The sequence below is a fragment of the Bombina bombina genome, chromosome 4 (genome assembly GCF_027579735.1).
Source record: "Bombina bombina isolate aBomBom1 chromosome 4, aBomBom1.pri, whole genome shotgun sequence".
In the NCBI taxonomy this organism is placed as follows: Eukaryota; Metazoa; Chordata; class Amphibia; order Anura; family Bombinatoridae; genus Bombina; species Bombina bombina.
Genome location: NC_069502.1, coordinates 806841460 through 806856227, shown reverse-complemented (window position 1 = coordinate 806856227; position 14768 = coordinate 806841460). Strand labels below are relative to the sequence as shown.

The following is a 14768-nucleotide window of genomic DNA, read 5'->3' as shown; positions in this document are numbered from 1 at the left end:
TATACAACGCTAAGATTCCAGCGCTGCTATTACAAAATCCTAAGATTGCAATATTGTGACTAAACTTGTTGATGAACCTTACATTATTACCTACTAAGAGAGTAAATTATTTGCTGAGTTGATAACATAGTAATACCATCTATGCCATACGCAGTTTTTGGCGCTGTTTTTATTAAACTCAGTTAATGTTATATGTTATAACATATATAGCGAGCAGCAGTCTGTCAAGTTGATCATACAGCATTACATAAATATTAAGTATTTCGTGTTGTTACATACGATCAAGCCAAGAGCATAAAATTCTTTGAACAAGGTGATAAACGTAACAATACAATATATACTGAGAATAGTAACAGTTTACCTAAATAGGAAACTCTGCTATATTGTTATTAAACGGTAACTGCATATTACCTGCTACGTAGCAACAATTACCTATTAAGGGAGAATCATACAATTCAATCCCAACAGTACCAGTTTAAATCATAATCAACCAACGTTACAGATATCCTGTTTCTAAACTAGTTTATTTCAAACAGCTTGATTAAACATCAATTATTCTTTAGTGTAAATTGCTATAATTTCTTCGATTAGTGTGTGTCACGGATACCAGACGGCTAAGGCTATCCCCCACCCCCCCTACAACCTCACCCCTGTTGTTTCTCAGTGGTTTTGGGCTCCTCAGAGCAACCACCATCTCTGGAAGCTGTTTGTTTGCTTTGTGTTGGCTTGTTTTTGTGTTCAGAGAAAATTTGGTGTATGACCTGGAAAACCCTCCAAGGCTGGCCGGGCTCCTGGAACTCCCGGTCGCCTGCCTCACAACGGACACCCGCCTAACCCCTCTCAGGCTGGCCAGGCTCCTGGAACTCCCAGGCAGACACAGGACAGCAGAGCACCCGCTAACTTTAACCCAGGTCGCTCCAGCAACCATGTGCCCCAGAGCTCCGCTCTTTTTGGGATTAGTAGCCCCTGGGGAGTACAAGGGGTGGTGGAATTGCCGGAGGGGAAAAGCAATCCCCCACCCCCCTACAACCTCACCCCTGTTGTTTCTCAGTGGTTTTGGGATCCTCAGAGCAACCACCATCTCTGGAAGCTGTTTGTTTGCTTTGTGTTGGCTTGTTTTTGTGTTCAGAGAAAAGTTGGTGTATGACCAGGAAAACCCTCCAAGGTTGGCCCGGCTCCTGGAACTCCCGGTCGGCCACCTCACAACGGACACCCGCCTAACCCCTCTCAGGCTGGCCAGGCTCCTGGAACTCCCGGTCGGCCACAGGACAACAGAGCACCCGCTAACTTTAACCCAGGTCGCTCCAGCAACCATGTGCCCCAGAGCTCCGCTCTTTTTGGTATTAGTAGCCCCTGGGGAGTACAAGGGGTGGTGGAATTGCCGGAGGGGAGCTCCTTTGGGAACCGGGGTTTTTGGACACCCCTAACGCCATAACTTCAACGGACTGTAACTCCGGTCCCTAGTAACAAATCATGCTGATTTTTGGACTGTGAAATCTGGGGACCAAGAGCTATAAAATGACACCCTGTAAGTGCCGCTGCTCCACCCCGAAAACGCCACCCATATGTATTGGGATTATGTGGGACTGTGGCTCCTATGGAGGTGCCGGGCTGTCTGGAGGGGCGGGAATGGCGGGAAAATAGTGGGATTGTCTAGGGTCTTATCAAGATGAGCTGTCTGTATAAAAGGAGTGCATGTTTTCAATAAAATCAGTTCTTGTTCACCTGAAGGCTAGTCTGTCTAGTTATTTGGGTGAGCTCCAGCTAAAATCACTTTCCTGGGCTACATAGAAATCACTTTCCTGGGCTACATAGCCAGCCTGTTCCAGGTAGAGAAAGGATCATCAATCAGAGCTACCCAGTCTGGGTAGCTGGAGTCTGCCACAGGGTGGGACCCTGGGTACTGATGCTGTCGGGCATCAGGGGTGGCTACAGGCTGTGGTCACTTGCCAGCTACATAGCTGCAGTCGGCAGGGAGGAAGCAGGACCCGTTTGGCGGAGCTACCCTGTCGGGGTAGCTGGGGAATTCGTCACATTGGCTGGCAGCGGTGGGATCTGCTTCTATCACACAGTTTCTGCCGACAGAGCAGACGTGCCACAGTAGCCGGTAACTATGGGAACCAAGCTCCTAAAGAGAGCAGAGGAGGCGCTGGCCCAGCTGGACATTCCTTGTCCGCCGACGACTCTGGAGGGAGGCTCTTAAACAAGAGCAGGGCTATCGAGTAACAACCCTCTCCCCTGATGACGAAGCTTACTGTTGAGCCAATCAGATTGAGCTCGCATTTTATTGGCTGTTCCGATCAGCCAATAGAATGCGAGCTCAATCTGATTGGCTGATTGGATCAGCCAATCGTATTGAACTTCAATCTGATTGTCTGATTCAATCAGCCAATCAGATTTTTCCTACCTTAATTCCGATTGGCTGATAGAATCCTATCAGCCAATCGGAATTGAAGGGACACCATCTTGGATGACGTCCCTTAAAGGAATATCCATTCGTCGGTAGTCGTCGGGAAGAAGAGGATGGATCCGCGTTGGCTCGTCTGAAGATGGCTCCGCTCCGGATGGATGAAGATTGAAGACGCCGCTTGGAAGATGACATCGCCCGGATGGAAGACTTCTTCAGCGCCGCCTGGATGATGACTTCTGCCGCTCCGGATCTCCTCTTTGGTTCCATCGATGGTCGGCTGGCTGAAGACAACTCAAGGTAGGATGATCTTCAGGGGGGTAGTGTTAGGTTTTTTAAGGGGGGTTTGGGTTAGATTAGGGGTATGTGGGTGGTGGGTTTTAATTTTGGGGGGGGTTGTATTTTTCTTTTACAGGCAAAAGAGCAGTTTTCTTTGGGGCATGCCCTGCAAAAGAGCTTTGAACTTTTTAATTTAGAATAGGGTAGGGAATTCTTTTATTTTGGGGGGCTTTGTTATTTTATTAGGGGGCATAGATTAGGTGTAAGTAGCTTAAAATTGTTGTAATATTTTTTAAATGTTTGTAACTTATTTTTTTTATTTTTTGTACTTTAGTTAGTTTATGTAATTGTATTTAATTGAAGTTATTTGTAGTTAATTTATTTAATTTAATGATAGTGTAGTGTTATGTTTAATTGTAACTTAGGTTAGGATTTATTTTACAGGTAATTTTGTATTTCTTTTAGCTAGGTAGTTATGAAATAGTTCATAACTATTTAATAACTATTCTAACTAGCTAAAATAAATACAAAGTTAGCTGTAAAATAAATATAAATCCTAAAATAGCTACAATGTAATTATTAATTATATTGTAGCTATCTTAGGGTTTATTTTACAGGTAAGTATTTAGTTTTAAATAGAAATAATTTATTAAAGTATAGTGTAGTGTTAGGTGTAATTGTAACTTAGGTTAGTTTTTATTTTACAGGTAAATTTCTCTTTATTTTAGCTAGGTAGCTATTAAATAGTTAATAACTATTTAATAGCTATTGTACCTAGTTAAAATAAATTGAAAGTTGCCTGTAAAATAAAAATAAATCCTAAGATAGCTACAATATAATTATTATTTATATTGTAGCTATCTTAGGGTTTATTTTACAGGTATTTAGTTTTAAATAGGATTAACTTAGTTAATAAGAGAAATATTATTTAGATTTATTTAATTAATATTTAAGTTAGGGGGGTGTTAGGGTTAGTGTTAGACTTAGGTTTAGGGGTTAATAATTTTATTACAGTGGCAGCGGTGTAGTGGGGGGCAGGATAGGGGTTAATAAATGTATTATAGGTGACGACGGTGTAGGGGGGGCAGATTAGGGGTTAATAAGTTTAATATAGGTTGCGGCGGGGTCCAGGAGCGGCGGTTTAGGGGTTAACACATTTATTTAGTTGCGGCGGTGTAGGGGGGGACAGATTAGGGGTGTTTAGACTCGGGGTACATGTTAGGGTGTTAGGTGTAGACAGCTCCCATAGGAATCAATGGGATGTCGGGCAGCAGCGAACATGAACTTTCGCTATGGTCAGACTCCCATTGATTCCTATGGGATCCGCCGCCTCCAGGGCGGCGGATTGAAAACCAGGTACGCTGGGCCGGAAAAGTGCCGAGCGTACCTGCTAGTTTTTTGATAACTAGCAAAAGTAGTCAGATTGTGCCGCACTTATGTGCAGAACATCTGGAGTGACGTAAGAATCGATCTGTGTCGGACTGAGACCGGCGGATCGAAGCTTACGTCACAAAATTCTACTTTTGCCGGTATCAAGGGCTTGATAACTAAGGCGAATCAGCCTCGCCACAAATACGCTGCGGAATTCCAGCGTATTTGAGGTTGACGGCTTGATAACTACCCCCCCCATAGGCCCCTAAATCTTTACATTAACACAACTGTTTGTCCAATGTTTAAGCAGCAGAACACAGTTTTATAATGAAACAAAACCAAAAACTGTTTGAAAAGAGGTAGAACTTCCACCTTGGCAAGGGGCGTCTCAATAAAGTAACCCTTGACTTCATTCTAACATAAAAAATATCTTGAATATTATAAGGTTAGGGAAAAATATCCAGCCCTCTCTAAAAATAACAAAATTTATTCTTACAAAGTTTAAATCTAGTACATATTATCACAATTGATTAAAAATATAAAAAAAACTATAAAAAACAAATCAAAAGCGCTAATGACTATATATCATTAACAGGACAAAGCCTTACACATTTATCTATACAGAATATATCATCAGCAATAACAAGCAATCCACTAATAATTGTGCAAACAGATAATAGTGCACATTAATTCAAATAACTCCCATCAATCTAGGGGCTAGGTGTAAATAAACAAGCTCAGCACTATATCATGCAAAGCATAGTTCCAAATCACCTGATTTAATATAAACAATCCAAATGATGACTCCTATTATATCTGGGTTGCACATAAACCAGGGGTAGTTGTAAACTTATACTGTTCTGAAAAAGTGAAAAGTAAAAGTTTAAATGTAATCCTATTATAGTCTATGGGCATTCTATTTTATCATTCACCCTTGTCATTCCATAGAAAGCAGCTATATTCTGAAGTATTCTCACTTTCAGAATATGCTACTGTACCTGGGGAACATATCTAGTTAATATGTCTAATATTTTAGTTTCTATATCAATTTTAAATGTAATCCCATTATAGTCTATGGGCATTCAATTTTGTCATTCCATAGAAAGCAGCTATAATCTGACGTAATCTCACTTTCAGAATATGATACTGTATCTGGGGAACATATATGGTAAATATCTAGTTGATATATCTCATATTTGTGTTGTAATATATCACTTTTAACCCCTTAAGGACAAGACCATTTTTCAATTTCTTTCCCTTAAGGATCAGGGCTATTTTTACATTTCTGCTGTGTTTGTGTTTAGCTGTAATTTTCCTCTTACTCATTTACTGTACCCACACATATTATATACCGTTTTTCTCCCCTTTAAATTGACTTTCTAAAGATACCATTATTTTCATCATATCTTATAATTTACTATAATTTTTTTTTATAAAATATGAGGAGAAAATGGAAAAAAACACACTTTTTCGAACTTTGACCCCCAAAATCTGTTACACATCTACAACCACCAAAAAACACCCATACTAAATAGTTTCTAAATTTTGTCCTGAGTTTAGAAATACCCAATGTTTACATGTTCTTTGCTTTTTTTGCAAATTATAGGGCAATAAGTACAAGTAGCACTTTGCTATTTCCAAACCATTTTTTTTTTTTCAAAATTAGCGCTAGTTACATTGGGACACTGATATCTGTCAGGAATCCCTGAATATCCCTTGACATGTATATATTTTTTTTAGAAGACAACCCAAAGTATTGATCTAGGCCCATTTTGGTATATTTCAAGCCACCATTTCACCGCCAAATGAGATCAAATAAAAAAAATTGTTCACTTTTTCACAATTTTTTTTTACAAACTTTAGGTTTCTAACTGAAATTATTTGCAAACAACTTGTGCAATTATGGCACAAATGGTTGTAAATGCTTCTCTGGGATCCTCTTTGTTCAGAAATAGCAGACTTATATGGCTTTGGCGTTGCTTTTTGGTAATTAGAAGGCCACTAAATGCCACTGCGCACCACATGTGTATTATGCCCAGAAGTGAAGGGGTTAATTAGGGAGCATGTAGGGAGCTTCTAGGGTTAATTTTAGCTTTACTGTAGTAGACAACCCTAAGTATTGATCTAGGCTCATCTTGGTATATTTCATGCCACTATTTCTCCGCCAAATGCGATTAAATGAGAAAAACCTTAAATTTTTCACAATTTTAGGTTTCTCACTGAAATTATTTACAATCAGCTTGTACAATTATGGCACAAATGGTTGTAAAAGTTTCTCTGGGATCCTCTTTGTTCAGAAATAGCAGACATATATGCCCCAAAGCAGAACATGCAGTGATCTGAGATGTCATCGCAGAAAATTCATCATGTCTGCAGAAAGAACAGGACACATGCAGGAACTGTTATTGCTTTAGCTTTACAGCGCTGCTCCACATCAGGCTGATTTTTCCAAACAAAGCTTTGCTAAAGTTCTGCCTCTGGGCATATATGGCTTTGGCGTTGATGCAGCTGCGCACCACAAGTGTATTATGCCCAGCAGTGAAGGGGTTAATTAGGGAGCTTGTAGGGTTAATTTTAGCTTTAGTGTAGTGTAGTAGACAACCCAAAGTATTGATCTAGGCCCATTTTGGTATATTTCATGCCACCATTTCCCCGCCAAATGCGATCAAATAAAAAAAAACATTCACTTTTTCACAAACTTTAGGTTTCTCACTGAAATTATTTAGAAACAGCTTGTGCAATTATGGCACAAATGGTTGTAAATGCTTCTCTGGGATCCCCTTTGTTCAAAAATAGCAGACATATATGGCTTTGGTGTTGCTTTTTGGAAAATTAGAAGGCCGCTAAATACCACTGCGCATCACACGTGTATTATCTCTAGCAGTGAAGGGGTTAATTAGGTATCTTGTAGGGAGCTTGCAGGGTTAATTTTAGCTTTAATGTAGAGATCAGCCTCCCACCTGACACATCACATCCCCTGATCCCTCCCAAACAGCTCTCTTCCCTCTCCCACCCCACAATTGTCCCCGCCATCTTAAGTACTGGCAGAAAGTCTGCCAGTACTAAAATAAAAGGTATGTAAAAAAAAAAAAAGTCTCATCTTTTAATTTCTATTGCACTTTTAAATGTAATCCCATTATAGTCTATGGGCATTCAATTTTGTCATTCACCCTTGTCATTCCATAGAAAGCAGCTATAATCTGAAGTAATCTCACTTTCAGATTACGCTACTGTACCTGGAGAACATATCTGGTAAATATCTACTTGATATGTCTGGTATTTTCGTTGCTATAGCACTTTTAAATGTAATCCTATTACAGTCTATGGGCATTCCATCATGTCTTTCAACCTTGTCATTTCATAGAAAGCAGCTATAATGTGACGTAATGTCACTTTCAGAATCTGCTACTGTACCTGGGGAACATATCTGGTAAATATCTATTTGATATGTCTCATAGTTTTATTGCTATAGCACTTTAAATGTAATCCTATTATAGTCTATGGGCATTCCATTCTGTCATTCACCCTTGTCATTGCTTTTAGTACATCCCTGTCAAATTCCTTATACAGGTATATAGATATACAATGTTATAGAGATATCCCCGCTGTTTCACACACCGCCCTCCTAGTCACTTATATTGAGATATTTAATATTATAGATATAGAGGATCCTGTCTCACACATAGCCCCCATTCTAGCACATAATACAGCATATAACCGTATATAGAGGTACCGTCTGCCTCACACTCATACCACCTCTCCCCAGCACCTTATACACAGGCACATAACACTACAGATCTGTCTCACACTCACACCACCTCTCCCCAGCACCTTACACACAGCCACATAACACTACAGATCTGTCTCACACTCACACCACCTCTCCCCAGCACCTCATACACAGGTATATAACACTACAGATCTGTCTCACACTCACACCACCTCTCCCCAGCACCTTATACACAGGTATATAACACTACAGATCTGTCTAACACTCACACCACCTCTCCCCAGCACCTTATACACAGGTATATAACACTACAGATCTGTCTAACACTCACACCACCTCTCCCCAGCACCTTATACACAGGTATATAACACTACAGATCTGTCTTACACTCACTCCACCTCTCCCCAGCACATTATACACAGGTATATAACACTACAGATCTGTCTCACACTCACACCACCTCTCCCCAGCACATTATACACAGGTATATAACACTACAGATCTGTCTCACACTCACACCACCTCTCCCCAGCACCTTATACACAGGCACTACAGATCTGTCTCACACTCACACCACCTCTCCCCAGCACATTATACACAGGCACATAACACTACAGATCTGCCTCACACTCACGCCACCTCTCCCCAGCACCTTATACACAGGTATATAACACTACAGTTCTGTCTCACACTCACTCCACCTCTCCTCAGCACATTATACACAGGTATATAACACTACAGATCTGTCTCACACTTACACCACCTCTCCTCAGCACCTCATACACAGGTATATAACACTACAGATATGTCTCACACTCACTCCACCTCTCCCCAGCACCTCATACACAGGAATATAACACTACAGATCTGTCTCACACTCACACCACCTCTCCTCAGCACCTTATACACAGGTATATAACACTACAGATCTGTCTCACACTCACTCCACCTCTCCTCAGCACATTATACACAGGTATATAACACTACAGATCTGTCTCACACTTACACCACCTCTCCTCAGCACCTCATACACAGGTATATAACACTACAGATATGTCTCACACTCACTCCACCTCTCCCCAGCACCTCATACACAGGAATATAACACTACAGATCTGTCTCACACTCACACCACCTCTCCTCAGCACCTTATACACAGGTATATAACACTACAGATCTGTCTCACACTCACACCACCTCTCCCCAGCACCTTATACACAGGTATATAACACTACAGATCTATCTCACACTCACTCCACCTCTCCTCAGCACATTATACACAGGCACATAACACTACAGATCTGTCTCACACTCACACCACCTCTCCCCAGCACCTCATACACAGGTATATAACACTACAGATCTGTCTCACACTCACACCACCTCTCCCCAGCACCTCATACACAGGTATATAACACTACAGTTCTGTCTCACACTCACACCACCTCTCCCCAGCACCTTATACACAGGCACATAACACTACAGATGTCTCACACTCAAACCAGCTCTCCCAGTACCTTATACACAGGTATATATAACACTACAGATCTGTCTCACACTCACACCACCTCTCCCCAGCACCTTATACACAGGTATATAACGCTACAGATCTGTCTCACACCACCTCTCCCCAGCACCTTATACACAGGAATATAACACTACAGATCTGTCTCACACTCACACCACCTCTCCTCAGCACCTTATACACAGGTATATAACACTACAGATCTGTCTCACACTCACACCAACTCTCCCCAGCACCTTATACACAGGTATATAACACTACAGATCTGTCTCACACTCACACCACATCTCTGCAGCACCTTATACACAGGTACTACAGATCTGTCTCACACTCACTCCACCTCTCCTCAGCACATTATACACAGGTATATAACACTACAGATCTGTCTCAAACTCACACCACCTCTCCCCAGCACCTTATACACAGGTATATAACACTACAGATCTGTCTCACACTTACACCACCTCTCCCCAGCACATTATACACAGGCACATAACACTACAGTTCTGTCTCACACTCACACCACCTCTCCCCAGCACCTTATACACAGGTATATAACACTACAGATCTGTCTAACACTCACGCCACCTCTCCCCAGCACTTTATACACAGGTATATAACACTACAGATCTGGAAATTGTGAGTAGTCTGTGTATAAGATTGGTTGCTTTTCAACATCGTTGTTTGCTACAGATACACACATTTGTGCGCCTCTCTTGTGTTTGCATTTTTCTCAGATCTGTCTAACACTCTCACCACCTCTCTCCAGCACCTCATACACAGGCACATAACACTACAGTTCTGTCTCACACTCACACCACCTCTCCCCAGCACCTCATACACAGGTATATAACACTACAGATCTGTCTAACACTCACACCACCTCTCCCCAGCACCTTATACACAGGTATATAACACTACAGATCTGTCTCACACTCACACCAACTCTCCCCAGCACCTTCTACACAGGCACATAACACTACAGATCTGTCTCACACTCACGCCACCTCTCCCCAGCACCTTATACACAGGCACTACAGATCTGTCTCACACTCACACCACCTCTCCCCAGCACCTTACTCACACCACCTCTCCCCAGCACCTTATACACAGGTATATAACACTACAGATCTGTCTCACACTCACACCACCTCTCCCCAGCACATTATACACAGGCACATAACACTACAGATCTGCCTCACACTCACGCCACCTCTCCCCAGCACCTTATACACAGGTATATAACACTACAGTTCTGTCTCACACTCACTCCACCTCTCCTCAGCACATTATACACAGGTATATAACACTACAGATCTGTCTCACACTTACACCACCTCTCCTCAGCACCTCATACACAGGTATATAACACTACAGATATGTCTCACACTCACTCCACCTCTCCCCAGCACCTCATACACAGGAATATAACACTACAGATCTGTCTCACACTCACACCACCTCTCCTCAGCACCTTATACACAGGTATATAACACTACAGATCTGTCTCACACTCACACCACTTCTCCCCAGCACCTTATACACAGGTATATAACACTACAGATCTGTCTCACAGTCACACCACCTCTCCCCAGCACCTTATACACAGGTATATAACACTACAGATCTGTCTCACACTCACACCACCTCTCCCCAGCACCTTATACACAGGTATATAACACTACAGATCTATCTCACCCTCACTCCACCTCTCCTCAGCACATTATACACAGGCACATAACACTACAGATCTGTCTCACACTCACACCACCTCTCCCCAGCACCTCATACACAGGTATATAACACTACAGATCTGTCTCACACTCACACCACCTCTCCCCAGCACCTCATACACAGGTATATAACACTACAGTTCTGTCTCACACTCACACCACCTCTCCCCAGCACCTTATACACAGGCACATAACACTACAGATGTCTCACACTCACACCACCTCTCCCAGTACCTTATACACAGGTATATATAACACTACAGATCTGTCTCACACTCACACCACCTCTCCCCAGCACCTTATACACAGGTATATAACGCTACAGATCTGTCTCACACCACCTCTCCCCAGCACCTTATACACAGGAATATAATACTACAGATCTGTCTCACACTCACACCACCTCTCCTCAGCACCTTATACACAGGTATATAACACTACAGATCTGTCTCACACTCACACCACATCTCTGCAGCACCTTATACACAGGTACTACAGATCTGTCTCACACTCACTCCACCTCTCCTCAGCACATTATACACAGGTATATAACACTACAGATCTGTCTCAAACTCACACCACCTCTCCCCAGCACCTTATACACAGATATATAACACTACAGATCTGTCTCACACTTACACCACCTCTCCCCAGCACATTATACACAGGCACATAACACTACAGTTCTGTCTCACACTCACACCACCTCTCCCCAGCACCTTATACACAGGTATATAACACTACAGATCTGTCTAACACTCACGCCACCTCTCCCCAGCACTTTATACACAGGTATATAACACTACAGATCTGGAAATTGTGAGTAGTCTGTGTATAAGATTGGTTGCTTTTCAACATCGTTGTTTGCTACAGATACACACATTTGTGCGCCTCTCTTGTGTTTGCATTTTTCTCAGATCTGTCTAACACTCTCACCACCTCTCTCCAGCACCTCATACACAGGCACATAACACTACAGTTCTGTCTCACACTCACACCACCTCTCCCCAGCACCTCATACACAGGTATATAACACTACAGATCTGTCTAACACTCACACCACCTCTCCCCAGCACCTTATACACAGGTATATAACACTACAGATCTGTCTCACACTCACACCAACTCTCCCCAGCACCTTATACACAGGCACATAACACTACAGATCTGTCTCACACTCACGCCACCTCTCCCCAGCACCTTATACACAGGCACTACAGATCTGTCTCATACTCACACCACCTCTCCCCAGCACCTTATACACAGGTATATAACACTACAGATCTGTCTCACACTCACACCACCTCTCCCCAGCACATTATACACAGGCACATAACACTACAGATCTGTCTAACACTCACACCACCTCTCCCCAGCACCTTATACACAGGTATATAACACTACAGATCTGTCTCACACTCACACCAACTCTCCCCAGCACCTTATACACAGGCACATAACACTACAGATCTGTCTCACACTCACGCCACCTCTCCCCAGCACCTTATACACAGGCACTACAGATCTGTCTCACACTCACACCACCTCTCCCCAGCACCTTATACACAGGTATATAACACTACAGATCTGTCTCACACTCACACCACCTTTCCCCAGCACCTTATACACAGGCATATAACACTACAGATCTGTCTCACACTCACACCACCTCTCCCCAGCACCTTATACACAGGCACATAACACTAAAGATATGTCTGACACTCACTACACCTCTCCCCAGCACATTATACACAGGCACATAACACTACAGATCTGTCTCACACTCACACCACCTCTCCCCAGCACCTTATACACAGGCACTACAGATCTGTCTAACACTCACTCCACCTCTCCCCATCACCTTATACACAGGTATATTACACTACAGATCTGTCTCACACTCACACCACCTCTCCCCAGCACCTTATACACAGGTATATAACACTACAGATCTGTCTCATACTCACACCACCTCTCCCCAGCACATTTTACACAGGCACATAGCACTACAGTTCTGTCTCACACTACCTCTCTCCAGCACCTTATACACAGGTATATAACACTACAGATCTGTCTCACACTCACACCAACTCTCCCCAGCACCTTATACACAGGCACATAACACTACAGATCTGTCTCACACTCACACCACCTCTCCCCAGCACCTTATACGCAGGTATATAACACTACAGATCTGTCTCACACACACTCCTCCTCTCATCAGCACATTATACACAGGTATATAACACTACAGATCTGTCTCACACTTACACCACCTCTCCTCAGCACATTATACACAGGCACATAACACTACAGATCTGTCTCACACTAACACCACCTCTCCTCAGCACATTATACACAGGTATATAACACTACAGATCTGTCTCACACTTACACCACCTCTCCTCAGCACATTATACACAGGCACATAACACTACAGATCTGTCTCACACTCACACACCACCTCTCCCCAGCACCTTATACACAGGCACTACAGATCTGTCTCACACTCACACCACCTTTCCCCAGCACCTTATACACAGGCATATAACACTACAGATCTGTCTCACACTCACACCACCTCTCCCCAGCACATTATACACAGGCACATAACACTACAGATCTGTCTCACACTCACGCCACCTCTCCCCAGCACCTTATACACAGGCATATAACACTACAGATCTGTCTCACACTCACACCACCTCTCCCCAGCACCTTATACACAGGTATATAACACTACAGATCTGTCTCACACTCACTCCACCTCTCCTCAGCACATTATACACAGGCACATAACACTACAGATCTGTCTCACACTCACACCACCTCTCCTCAGCACCTTATACACAGGTATATAACACTACAGATCTGTCTCACACTCACTCCACCTCTCCTCGGCACATTATACACAGGTATATAACACTACAGATCTGTCTCACACTCACTCCACCTCTCCTCAGCACATTATACACAGGCACATAACACTACAGATCTGTCTCACACTCACACACCACCTCTCCCCAGCACATTATACACAGGCACATAACACTACAGATCTGTCTCACACTCACACCACCTCTCCCCAGCACCTTATACACAGGTATATAACACTACAGATCTGTCTCACACTCACTCCACCTCTCCTCAGCACATTATACACAGGTATATAACACTACAGATCTGTCTCACACTCACACCACCTCTCCTCAGCACATTATACACAGGCACATAACACTACAGATCTGTCTCACACTCACACACCACCTCTCCCCAGCACCTTATACACAGGCACTACAGATCTGTCTCACACTCACACCACCTTTCCCCAGCACCTTATACACAGGCATATAACACTACAGATCTGTCTCACACCACCTCTCCCCAGCACATTATACACAGGCACATAACACTACAGATCTGTCTCACACTCACACCACCTCTCCCCAGCACCTTATACACAGGCACTACAGATCTGTCTCACACTCACACCACCTCTCCCAGCACCTTATACACAGGTATATAACACTACAAAGCTAGTCATATAAACCAATGAGATACACATATCACACACAGTCTGCGCATTGTGTACTTACCTCACTATACATAAACAAGTAGCAAGTAGGCGCTGAATCAATATCTCCAACCCCCTTGTGTTTCCCGATGTGTAGCAGCTAGTTCCCATCCAGCAGAAGGACCGGTGATGTCACAAGTCACATGACT

General features: G+C 43.0%; 1 protein-coding gene across 1 annotated transcript in view; it reads right to left on the bottom strand.

Annotated features, from left to right (window-relative positions):
• Positions 1-14764, bottom strand: part of LOC128657061 (oocyte zinc finger protein XlCOF7.1-like) — a 151727-nt gene extending 136963 nt beyond the window's left edge. Inside the window, exon 1 of the mRNA XM_053711290.1 lies at positions 14642-14764. The gene's annotated coding sequence lies outside the window, so the exon portion shown is untranslated. The remainder of the gene's footprint in view (positions 1-14641) is intronic.
• Between the last annotated feature and the right edge of the window lie 4 nt (positions 14765-14768).